Source organism: Hibiscus syriacus, unplaced genomic scaffold (assembly GCF_006381635.1).
Source record: "Hibiscus syriacus cultivar Baekdansim isolate YM2019G1 unplaced genomic scaffold, ASM638163v2 tig00003041_pilon, whole genome shotgun sequence".
In the NCBI taxonomy this organism is placed as follows: domain Eukaryota; kingdom Viridiplantae; phylum Streptophyta; class Magnoliopsida; order Malvales; family Malvaceae; genus Hibiscus; species Hibiscus syriacus.
The window spans coordinates 7098455-7112564 of record NW_024061960.1 but is presented as its reverse complement, the minus strand read 5'-3'; positions in this window follow the sequence as shown (position 1 = coordinate 7112564).

Sequence of the window (14110 nt, the reverse complement as noted above, 5' to 3'; positions counted from 1 at the left end):
ACTTGCCAAAGATATATAATTCTTGAAAAATTAAAAGAATATTTAATCTACTTGATACTCAATAATCTCAAGATTAAAAATTGATTCCTTGCTCATAACCATAAAAGCAACACACATTTATTTATTATACAAAAGCGGAGAAAAGAAACAAAAAACAAGTTCAAACAAGATGCTGAAAATAGAAAGTACTACAGTGGTAGATAACACTTCCACTTGTTTCTGCATCATTACTCCTCTAATGTTGGGTGTGTACTTAGCCCAAGATTTTTATCCTTATTTGCCCCCCATTTATTGATCATTTCTTGTGTCAAGACTCCCTTATCGACGAGCGTCTCTATTTCCTTTAACAGTGACCAACAATTCCTTGTTGAATGTCCAGATACCCCCAAGTGAAAATTACAGAAGCTATTTTGATCATAGCAATGGGCATAAGGCTTTGGTGACGCCTTCACCAATCTTGGTGTAATATATTGACCTTTAACCAAATGAGGGTATAGGTCTGAGATAGATTCTTGAAACACCTTCAGAGTTTTTCTCGCTCGTGAGGCTATCACCTTCTTTGATCGTTCTGAACGACTGAATGCTCTCATGTTATCGAGGGGGTTCTGGGTGCTCATTTCAGCTATAATTGGGGTAGTGTTCCCAGACTCCTTAGATTGCCGCTTGGGACCAAATCTTGAATCTGTCTTGAATTACCATGCTCTCTAATAGGTTCTTGATCATCAGACACTATCACATCGAACTCATCATTATCATTCAGAACCTTATTCATAGCTTTCACAGCGGGATCCTTTAAGGGTTTTCTCTCCATGGAGTACAACATTTATCAGGTCCATCAGTTTTGTCATTTGCTCTTTTGAATCATTATGGGAATTTTTTACTTGATCAATCATCTCTTATTGAGTCTTGATAAGTTGCTCTTGTAGTTTCTCAATTCTACCAACACTTGCTAAAATCTCATTCATGGTTCTTATCCTTGTTTAGGAAGACCAAGTTAGCTCCACTTTGATTTCAGAAATTCTGTCATGGAATCCTCCACGAATTACTCTCATGTTTTCATGTTTAAATGTATGTAAAATAGTTTAAAACCAAATGTAATTATGTAAAAATGAAAATGTAAATAAAAACGTAAAAAATGCAAATGTAAATGCAAATGTAAATATGTGAATGTAACAATAAAAATGCAAATTGTATAGTACAAAAGCAAATATAAAAGTATAAATGCACAATGAAAAATGCAAAGATGCAAAATGCAAATGCATGTATGAAAAGGTGTTTACTCAAGAGTGATCATCTTAGAACAGATTTCATTGAACACAAAAGTTTCGGTACATCAAACAAAACTTTACATATAAGGATATCTTTCACTCCTAACTTCTCCAAAGCCCAGTTAGTTTCCATTCATGCTCAAAAAGTTGAGTCTTCAGTCTGCTTCATCTCCTTGTAAAATCAGCTAAATCTTTTACTTAAGAACCATATTATTTGTCTGGACTGAAACTTCATCCATGACATTCTCTTTCATCTTCTGTGTCATTTCTCGGAGTTGCTTATTTTCCCTTGTAAGAAAACCTTTTTGTCCAAGAAGTTCTTGAACAAGATCTTCATATATGTTGCAGTTCTTTTTCAGCTTGGTGACCCCTGTGATCCACTCTTCTGGGGTGTTTCCTATGCCAGCATTTCGAAAGGCTTGACTGATCTTCTGGAAATCTTCATGCATGGCTTCCATTTTTTTGCTCAATTTCTTGTTTTGATCCTTCAAGTCCTTCAAATAACATGCTTGAGCTTTATAAAAACCTCCACTACTCTGAATGCCCTGACTGATGCTCTTACCATAGACTGCTTTTGGTATCAATCTGGTAGGATCTTTATGTAATACTTTTGGTATTAATATAACCGGTTCTCTGTGTGCATTGCTTGCTTCTATCCTCGAAGTTTCCTCAGGATGTCTTTCCTTGGCCGCATCATATTTTGTTTGATCATAAAACTTTTTGTCCATTTACGATTTCTTTCCAATATGATGAACAGTCTTTCCAATAGACACTTTTTGGTTATGACATGATCATGCAATGCAAACAAAAGAAATCAATATAAACAAGTTTAGAGCAAACAATATGTATGAAAAAAATGAGAAGGGAAAAAAGAAATTGGTTAGTACCAATTAATGGAAAGAAAAGTCTATCTATCAAGGTATAAATCTTAACCTCATGCTTTCTAGTTCCATGCTTTGTTTGGAAAAATTAACCTAACTGCATGATTTTTAGTTCACATGCATTTATTCAGAGAGGAAGATAATAAATTAAATAAATTAAAAGCTAGAGCTTATTTCTCCTTTGTGTACACCTATGGCCATGGTTTCAGTATTGTCTTAGATTAGGAGAATTTCTAGGGTTTATTATATGCAGGTTTTTAGTTCTAGGAGTAAAGGTACTCGAATTGTCCTTGTTGATGCCCCCTTGGGCTATCAACCCTCAATCCTAGTCCATTACAGACTTAAGCAGATCGAGTTCAATTCGAGGGGACACATTTCTCTATGCCTGACACGGAGAATAAATTCTCACGAAGACATAGAGCATATGAACCCCGAAAGTTACTTGCTAGGTCTGACACGGAGAATAAATTCTCACGAAGACGTCGCTTTCACTCCCACTTAAAAGGGAGAAGCTTGATTAGAAAGCTTATGTTATGGAATGCAAGTGTTGTGTGTGAGGAGAAATGTTCAAACCTCTAACAAATAAAAAATAAAATTTAATATTTGAAAATAAAGCATTAATTAAAATAACATATAAATATTATGAAAATAATAAGTATATATATAAAAATTTTGAAAAGAAAGAATTAAAAATTAAATATATGAATTTTTTTCTAATTAATAGAGACAATTTATAATTAATTTCAAAGCATGATCAGTCCCCAGCGGAGTCGCCAAGCTGTCGTAACCGGTTTTCGTCCGGGCACAAAATATTTATTTGGTGGGAAAAGTGATGTGAATAAATGGTTTTTAAAATAATTTGGGAGTCGCCATCGGCCTTTTGGGTCAGGTAAGTCGAATACCTAAAAATCATCCTTTAAAAGAGTTTTTAAGAAAACATCGATTAAAAGATAAACTGATATGCGTTTTAACCAAAAATTCGTTCTTTTTAATAATAAAAAGGGATTCGTGGTCGGTTACGTTTAGGGAAGGATTAGCACCCCTACAACGCCCAAAATTGATACTTTTTAATTATAAATTGTCTCTATTATTAGAAATTTAAAAATTCAAAATATATATTTAATTTATAATCCTATTATTTCAAAATTATAATTATGATTTTAAGTAAATTTATTAATTTATATAAATTTATAAATAAAATATTTATTTATTTAAAAATATCAGAAAAGGACTTCTAGGTGCCTTAAGACAGCTCTTTTCTTCGATATTAAAAAAATAAATAAATAATTAAAACAATTAATATATAATTTATAAAATAGGATATTTATTTATTTAAAAATATAAAAAAATGGACATCCAATTGTTTTAAGACTGCCCTTTCTTAATATTGAAAAATAAATAAATACTAAAACAAGATTAAAATAAGTTAAAAGTAATTAAATAAGATTTTTAATAAATAAAATAAATATTATAAATATATATATTTATGGCTAAATAATAATAATAATAATAGTAGTAATAATAATTAAAAGTAAACATATAAAATTAACATATAATGAACAAAATTAAAACTATATATTTAAAATAAATCAAACTTGTAAAAATAAATAAAAATTAAAATTAGTGACAAAATTATAACCTAATAGAATTAAATACCTAATTAATAATTAATTATTTAAAAATATAGTGGCTAAACATACTATATTACCTATTTATTAATGTAGTGACTAAAATAAACATATATTGAATTCAAATATTAAATTAAAACAAATTAAAACATGCTGTTTGTGATTAAAATAATAATTACTAAACTATAAGGGACTAAATTCAGTATTCATCCTAAATATATAATTATACTGGACATGACTGAAATAAAATAAAATAAACTTCGAAGACTAAATTATAATAGGCAAAAATTACTTTCAGTGACTAAATTGCAAGGTATACAAACTTGGAGCACTACGGACAGGGTTTACCCTTTATGAAATTACAGAAACACCCTCCCCCAAAACGACATCGTTTGGGAGAGGGTATTTAAATACCCTAAACGGCTGGCCCTTCGAGCCAGCATCCTCATTTATTCTTTCTCTCTTCTCTCTCTAACTGAGAGAGAATTTTTAACTCTCTCGCCTCTCTTTAAAACTGAGAGAGAGACCACCGGCCGGCAGTCATGCTCCGGCGTCGGCAACCACCGTTGCCGGTGGCCGAAAATTTTCAAAATTCCCAAAATAAAGATCAGAACGTCCTAAAGACGAATCCGATGTCTTTTTTCTCTAAAAAGCCTTGTAGTTACCTAGATCTACAGAAATACTCTCGGTATTTCAATTTCTTTTGTGGCGTGTGGAGGTTCTGACGACGGCGTAGCTTCCTCGGTGGTAAGTTTTCTCCCTCTATTCTCTCTTTGCTTTTTGATTTGTTACTATGGGTTTTGTTTGGCTTGCTGTTGTGGTCTGTTCGGGTTCTTGCTCTCGTTTCTGTTATCTCCAGTTTTTCCTCTCAGTTTTTTTTTATTTTGCAGGTGTGGTGGCTTTTATAGCCACCACCGAGGCTTTCGTCGGACCGATCCCTTAGGAAGCTTTCGGTGAGTCACCATAACTATGGTGGTGACTCACCATAGGCAACAACGTGGACGATCAGAGTCGTGACAGCAGAGCTTCTAGAGGCTTCGGGGGCGAGGTGGCGTGGCACTGGAGTGTCAGCAGCTGGACGTTGGACCACTTGGCAGAGGCGACGACTGGCCTTCTGGAATCTTGGAGGCGGCTGGGGTGCTAGGGTTTAGAAACCCTAGTTGAAACCCCAAATTGGTTTAGGGTTTTAGTTGGGCCATCTGGTTGGGCTTCCAGATTTGTAATTGGGCCCGATTTTAGCCTGTTTGTAATAATAATTTTAATAATAATAATAATAAATAAAATAATAAAAATAATAATATCAATAATAAAAAAATGGGTAAAAAATTTGTATCTTCATAAATCATATTATACACAATAACAGCTAGTGGTGATGAGTAAAATTCAATCCAACTCAATTTGAAAAAATTCAACTCAACTTGACTCGACATGTAATTTTATAGAATTGTAAAAATTTCAAATTTGGGCCGAGTTATAAAATAGAGATTGAATAACTCAAAATTTTTAGTAATAAATAGATTAATTTTCAAGTTTAAGTCGACTTTGCAGGATACATGAATATCGTATATGAAAAAAAAGAAACATATTTGTATATTATATATGGTTATAAAAATTATTTAAATTGAAATCAAATAATATCATAATATTATAAATATTTACAATTAAATTTAAATATAAACTCGAGTAATTCGACTTGAATAGAAAAAAATAAAATAAAATTTGAGTTATAAAATATGAATGATCAACTCGAATAACTCAAAATTTTTTGACTCGACTCAACTTAATCGAACGTGAAGCAGAAGGAAGAACAATGATTACCAATGAACATAAACCAAAATATCTACCTTCAAAAGGTTTGCAATGGCTCAAGATAAATATTAGGGTTCTCAAGGCAACGGGTACATTAATAATCCATGTTATCCGATTTGTTATTATGAATACCTAATATTGACGAATTGGAATTGTCGCGGTCATCTTTCGGTTGGGTCCGGAATTAGGCTTCGACTTGAATAATGGGTTAGAGTCGCCACCGATCACTTTAAAAACATTTATTTAGGTGGATCAGACACTATCTTACGTGATCTGCGATTTACTAGAAATATGGTGGGGTTCGGGAGTCGGTTACGGTCAAGAAAGGATTAGCACCCTTGAACCGTCCTTTCGGTACCAATTAATTTGTTGGTTGTCTTAATTGCGAAAATTAAAAATTTAAATTTAAATTTAAACATTCGATTCGAATTACTTACATTTGATTGGTTGTAATTCTTCTAAAAAAGGGATAAAAATGTTAGATAAAAATAATAAATGAATATTAAATAAATCAGAGAACAAAAACAAAACAAAACAATATAAATAAGAAATATATATATATATATATATATATATATATATATATATATATATAATAGAAAAAAAGAGAAAATGATACATGAATACATAAATAAATAAAATAATAAACTAAAGTAAAAAAGAGAAAATAAAAAAATAAACAACATATATAAAAAAATGTCAAAGAGGAAAAAAAGTCAAAGGAGAAAGAAAATATAAAATATAAATAATAATAATAAAATAAATAAAATATATATAAATGGAGACAAATAACATAAAAAATAATAGAAATAAAATATAAAAAAAATAGAAACAAAACAAAAAAATAAAATAAAATAAATAGAAAAAAGGATTGAATTGAAATAACCATAAACTAGAGGGTAAAATTAAATGCAAATCATAGTAAAAACTAAATTTAGGGGCAAAAATGAAGTTCTTTAAAATTAGGGGGACTAAAATAGAAATTTCCCCTTTTTAATATAAAAACACACAGGTCTCATCCATCGGGTCGGGCGAGAGTAGGTCGACCCATGGGTTGGTATATAACCCAAAAAATCCCCCTAAATCTTTCATTTTCTTATTCTCTCAAAAATCCCTTCTCTCTCTAATGAGAGTGCTCTCGCCTCTCTCTATATTTTCTCACTGGAGGAGATGGCCGACATCACTCCAGTGACCGGTCCGCCGTCCGCCGCCGTCTCTGGCGGCCAGAAAAATCCAAACTCACCCACAATACTCATCTTTACCCCCTAAATCCAGTTCCGAAGCCAAATCTTCACAAAAGAGCCCCAATAAGAGTAGATCTACGCCCAAAGTCTCGTACCTTTATCTTTGTTTCACGATGAGCTTTTCGGCTTCCGATGGGTCTTTGGTTTTGAGGCTTAACTCCCCTCGTTTTCGAACGGGATGGTATTTATTTATTATGTTTTTTGTTGTGGGACTTCGGCCTTTGGTTTTTTTGATGCTTTGTTATTGTTGCGTTTTTTTGCTTTCGATGATACTTAGTGTTGGTCTTACTGTTGTTGGCTCTCTTTATTCTCGATGATGCCACCTGGTATTTATATAGCCCCGTTGGGGGTTGTCTTCGGCCATTTTCGGGTCAATCTCGGATATTCCGAGGTGGCTGGTTGTTGCATGTATTTGGGTTTTCATTTTTTCGGAACGTGTTTGTTCCAATTTGTGCTCCGATCTTGTTGCATGTTTGACCAGCGACGTGCGATGCTTCTAACTCTTGATATCGCCTCTGACTGTTGAGGTTACATTATGGCCGTTGGATTGGTCAGATCCAATGGTCCAGATTGACTTGTGACTTTTCCCCTTTTGTCGTTTGATTTGTGCGGCGCCTTGACACATTCATTAAAGCCCTAATACTCCATTGGGCTGGTTCAAGCCCCAAACCTGTTAAACCTCTGTTGGACCATTTGGATTGGATTATTGGACCTAATCTTGGGACCTGGACTGAAAAAAGAAAACAAAAGTAAAAAAAAGGAATTAATAATAATTAAAAAAAGATAAAAATAAAAGTAAAAATAATAATATATATATTCTAAAATATATAATATATATATATATATATTTCAAAAATATTTTTTTAAAATTATATATTATATTTTAAAAAAGTTTTCAAAACTATATATCATATAGTTTTCAAAAATGATTTTAAAAATATTATATAAGTTTTCAAAAAAATGTTTTTAAAACTATATATTATATACTTTTTCAAAAATGTTTTTAAAACTATATATTATATAAGTTTTTCAAAATGCTTTAAAAACATACTTATATCAGTTTTCAAAGTGTTTTAAAAAACTATTTATTATATAGTTATATTATATAATTTGAAAATGATTTCAAACTATAATATATATATATAAATAAAAAAAATAAAATAAAAGATCCAGACGAAAATGAGTGTCTACAGCTGCCCCTCTTTGTCATTTTTCATGTAACGAAAAATAGGGCAAAGATAAAATGACACAAATTTTCGTTCGGTACGATGGGGTCCCTGATTCCAATATTCTCCCTTGTGGAGTTGAAATTGACTCTGATATTGCAATTAAGAATAACTTCATGTCAAATTGAGTCGCAGATGACTCCGCCGTCGAGAAATCAAGTCTGTCTTGAAACGATGTGAAATTGAAGCTATAATTCGGAATCTGATTCGGAATGTGGCTTCTCGTTGCCAAATTGTAGTCAAATTCAGTATTCTTCTCGATTTAAAGGCCTTGGTTTTAAAAATTCAACTGGACAATAGTTCTTTGACTCCACTATGTGTTTGATAGGCCTTCGAAATCGAACTCATAAATCTTTGTCGACAGGTAGCTTTTCTCGACTTAAACTATGCTGCCGGAAAGTAATTGATAAGTCATCAAGCTGAATGGAGTCGAACTCGAAAGGTCTTCATTGACAGATAACCCTTCTTGCCTTGAGTTATGTTGTACTGAACTTGAGAGATTGCCTCAGATCTTCTTTTTGACTTAAAAATCTCGGCTTCAACCAGAAAGTAGTTTCTCGATGCTACCATGTGGTTGATGTGTCATTGAGCTGAATGGAATCGAACTCGACAGTTTTTATTGACATATATTCTCGAATTAAGTTATGCTATAGATTTTTACATGTCATCGAGCTCGAAGGTCTTTATTGACAGATAACACTTCTCGCCTTGAGTTATGCTGTAAAAATGATGTGTCTTTGAGCTGAGTGTAATCGAACTTGAAGGTCTTTTATTGGTAGATAACCCTTCTTTCCTTGAGCTATGCTACAAATGGTATGCCTTTGAGCTGAGTGTAATCGACCTCGAAGGTCTTTTGGTGGCAGATATCCTTTTTTGCCTTAATCTATACTGTAAATGATGTGCCTTTGAGCTGAGTGTAATAGAACTCGAAGGTCTTTTGGTGACAAATAACCCTTCTTGCCTTAAGCTATGATGCAAATGATGTGCCTTTGAGCTGAGTGTAATCGAACTCGAAGGTCTTTTTGTCTTTTGTTGGCAGATAACCCTTCTTGCCTTGAGCTATGCTGTAAATGATGTGCCTTTGAGCTGAGTGTAATCGAATTTGAAGGTCTTTGTTAATAGATAACCCTTATAGACTTGATTTATGTTATAAAATGGATATGCATTTGAGTTGAATGTAATCGAACTCGAAAGTCTTTGATGGCAAATAACCCTTATTGCCTTGAGCTATGCTGTAAATGATGTGCCTTTGAGCTGAGTGTAATCGAACTCGAAGGTCTTGGTCGACAGATAACCCTTCTTGCCTTGAGTTATGCTGTAAATGATGTGTCTTTAAGATGAGTGTAATCGAACTCGAAGGTCTTTTGTTGGCAGATAACCCTTTTCGCCTTAAGTTATGCTGCAAATAATGTGCCTTTGAGCTGAGTGTAATCGAACTCGAAGGTCTTTGGTTGGCAGATAGCCATTCTCGCCTTAAGCTATGCTGCAAATGATGCACCTTTGAGCTGAATGTAATCGAACTCGAAGGTCTTGGTCAATAGATAACCCTTCTTGCCTTGAGTTATACTGTAAATGATGTGCCTTTGATCTGAGTATAATCGAACTTGAAGGTCTTTGGTTGACAGATAGCCCTTCTTGCCTTAAGCTATGCTGTAAATGATGTACCTTTGAGCTGAGTGTAATAGAACTCGAAGGTCTTTTATTGGTAGATAACCCTTCTTGCCTTGAGCTATGCTGGAAATTATGTGCATTTGAGCTAAGTGTAATCAAACTCGAAGGTCTTTTGTTGGAAGATAACCCTTCTTGCCTTGAGCTATGTTGCAAATAATGTGCCTTTGAGCTGAGTGTAATCGAACTCGAAGGTCTTTGGCAAATAGCCCTTCTTGCATTGAGCTATGCTGTAAATGATGTGCCTTTGAGCTGAGTGTAATCGAACTCGAAGGTCATTTGTTGCAAATAACCCTTCTTTCCTTCAGCTATGTTGCAAATGATGTGTCTTTAAGCTGAGTGTAATCGAACTCGAAGGTTTTTTGTTGGCAAATAACCCTTCTTTCCTTGACCTATGTTACAAATGATGTGTCTTTGAGCTGAGTGTAATCGAACTCGAAGGTCTTTTGTTGGCAAATAACCCTTCTTGCCTTGAGCTATATTGCAAATGATGTGCCTTTGAGCTGAGTGTAATCGAACTCGAAGGTCTTTTGTTGGTAGATAACCTTTCTTTCATTGAGCTATACTGCAAATGATGTGCCTTTGAACTGAGTGTAATCAAACTCGAATATCTTTGGCAGATAGCCCATTTTGCCTTGAGCTATGCTGCAAATGATGTGCCTTTGAGCTGAGTGTAATAGAACTCGAAGGTCTTTTGTTGGCAAATAGCCCTTCTTGCCATGAGCTATGTTGCAAATGATGTGCCTTTGAGCTGAATGTAATCGAACTCGAAAATCTTTCAACAGGTAAAACTGGTTGAGGTATAACTCCTCGCTGCTGAGTTAAGCAACCACCACCAATTTCTGAAAGTGCTTTTGAATCGAGTATCTTTCTTCTTGGAGTTGAAACCTGACTTAAAGAGCTGTAAAAAAATTATGTATGCGAAAAATGATAAGTGTGATACTCTTAAGTATGCCTAAGATGCATGCAACATGAATTGGTTATGTTTTATCTTCTGGATGAAGCCTCATTTTGTCTGTCGGTCTTGTACTCAGAATCGACCATGCCCCACTTTATTCTCGGGTTGCAGCTTTTCATATTTGAGACTGCCCTGTTTGAATTTTTTTTTCTTTTTTCTTATTTTAGGATGTAAAAAAGGATATGAGGATATAAGAATTTTGTAAAACATTGCCCCTTAATTCAGGCTCACAATTGAATCAAATCATAAACATGAGTTTGAAGAATATCAAAAGAATCAATACCTCTTTCATGCTTTTGGAGTTATAGTTCTTTGACAAATGTCCAAAATTGATGAGTTGGTTTTAGGTTGGCTTTCTATCTTCTAAGGTTTTGGCCATTAAAATGTTGTTTCTTTCTCGGTCTTTTTGAATATCGAAACATGCCCCCATTTCTTGGCTTGGCATTTTAATCGGATGCGGAAAAAATAACGCAACTAGCATTATCAATTACTAGACCTTCTATTTCGTTCTCTAAAATCTTCCATTTGTTCAAGCTTCGTAGGCTCCTCTAACAAAGGCAGTTAAGAAATATCAGTCTAAAAATGAAATTCTTGAGTGTTCGTGTGAAATTGACTATAACAGGTGTTCATTAACTCCCTTAGTCTATCTTTACCGAAACTTCTTATTTAATTTGCCATTGTCTGGCTAGCTGGATCCATAAAGCCAGGGCGTTTAACCAATTGTTCTAGAGGGATAGCTCAATATCGTTGTATATATATTATAATCACCTTTATCAGGCTAGCTGAATATTATCCATAAAGCCGGGACGTTTAACCAATTGTTCTAGAGGGATAGCTCAATATCGTTGTATATATATTATAATCACCTTTATCAGGCTAGTTGAATCTTATCCATAAAGCCGGGGCATTAAACCAATTGCTTTAGAGGGACAGCTCAAGCTTTATTATATATATAATAGTATAATCTGGGTTTTCTTAAGTTTGTCAAGAAGAACCGATTATAGTCTAGGTGTTGTTGAAAGTCAAGAAATCTTATCTTTAGAGTTCAAATTCCAAACAACTAGTTTGAATTAGATTCCCATACTCGACTATTCCATCTATGAAGATCATTATCATCATCGAACGTCTTAAACAAAAAATATAGTAATGTCATATGCAAAAGATGCCCCATGTTGTTCGCACCTATACACACCTAAATATCAAGCATCTTGTTTATACCCTTATGAGATGAGAAGGTTATACCAGTTCTTGTAAGAGAAAGATATGGTGTTCGAGTGTATCTTCTGGGTAAGGTAAAAGTCATTTGTTTTATCAGTTTTTAATCGTGTTATTTTGTCAAAATCTATAACTCTGATCACTTACAAAGTTTTTTAACTCAGTTGATATTCAAAGAATTTCAAGTTGTAAATTTTATTCAATGCTAAACATAAATTCATTGAAATATCCTTAAAAAGTAAAATATGAGAGTTCGAAAGCAAGTTACAAAAAAAAATATGAGAAAGTTAAAAAAAATCAAATAGGATGCTGCAAAATGTAATAAGGCCTCATTAGGATACCCTATTAGTTGGATTAGGGCCTTCATCTACACTTGTTCCCCATTTCTCAATTGCTTTACTTGTCATGGCTTCTTTCGACATACCCTCAGACGCACGAATTTCTACTCCGGAAGTGTCATTGCTTTCATCGTAAAATTCTAGCACTTTTATGTCCATCATTAGTTGGATTAAGGCTCCAAATTCGACACATTCTTGTACATCATGTCCATCTTCATTATGATAACATCAATGATTACCACATTTTGAATCTGATGTGCTATGATGTGGTGCAAGAAATCCCGCATTTATCACTTGCCTCCATACCCAAGTAAGAGGTGACTTCACTTTGGAGACTCTGGTTTTGGCCTTTTTACCTGTCTCTTTGGTGATGTCTTCCTCATTCTCTTGATGATTAGATAGAGGGTTCTGTACGACGTTGAGTGATTCTGAATTGTTTAAATGAATCCAAACTGTTGCGCATTATTTGGATAATTCTTTTAAAGGTAAGGTAGTTTTCAATAGCATTCCCGGAACACCGCCATGATATTCACAGTGCGTATTTTTTTCATACCACCTGGGGTATGGGGGCTTTAGAGGTGTCTCTGGATATAGTGACACCACATGTACATCAAACAGCTATTGGTAAAGCTCCTTATATGTCATCGGAATAGGGTCGAAATGCTCATTTTCCTTGTTTCCCTCAAATCTTGTCTAGAAGATGGTACAACTGCAATTGGTTTTGAAATGCTGATAATCTCTCCTTCTTTATTCCTCAGGGGGGGTTTTCTACTCAACATACCTCTTTGTTTAATGGTTGTTTCTACCATCTTTGTTTTGACTTCTTCACTAAATTTCAGAATATGGTGATAATCTGAAACATTTTGAAGGCTAGTTACAAAGGACTGTGCTTTCGTGGTAAATGAATCCCCCTGAAGTCCTAGTAAGATTTGAGGTGAGGCAACCACTTGTGGGGTAGGTGGTATAGTTACCCCTTCTGATGAATCTGCCCCAGGTGCACTCGCTTGATGTAGACAAAATAAATTGGCCACAATTTGATCGACCAAGGACTCTTGGCTCTTTGTGATTGCATCCAGAGTACTTTGACTGCTCTATTTCATCTTATCTTCTAGCTCTCTCTGTAACTTTAGCATATTCTCCTCGATTTTTGTGATTATTGCTTCCATCTTCTTCTTCTTTAAATGGGTGTTATACGGATGGGGTGTGCCCAATGCTTGAGGTGGTGTATTTAATATTTGTTCTTTTCGAGGAGACATGATTCTTTTAGTTAATGCAAATGTAAGGAAATGAAAATAACAAAATGCAAAATATGTTTAAATGAATAATGCATGCAATGTTCGAGGCATTGATCTAAAAATGTGTCTATTATTATAAATAATCCTTATTGGGGACAAAAGTGTTAAGTCTTAAGAGACAAAAAACATTTTAAAGGTATAGACCCCTAACAACTTCTGTCAGGTTGATTTGTCTTTCGCCTTTCTTCTGTCACCGGTTGAATACCCTATCGAACAACCCCGACTTCTTTGGCTAAATCGTGAAAGGGACGAGTTGTTTGTTTAAAAAAAAAGTCTCGAATGACTACATCTTTGATTTTTCACTCTCTACTGAGTCTGCCCGCAACGAAAGCGCCTTTGGAAGCCTCCATTGGAAAGAACTATCTGAAAATCAATTATTTGTTTATTGGATTTGTCAACAATAGCATGTTGTCTTCTCAGGGACTCTCTAGGTCAATGAATTTTTTCTTGTCTTGCCCCTGCAACTTTCGCCATCCCGTTTTGGAAAAGTTGACTTTTAACGTGCTTGGTGTAAACCCGGTCCATTCCGAGTCTTTCCTGACCATAACTGGACTTCTGAGCTTTTCATCTCTTGTATTAT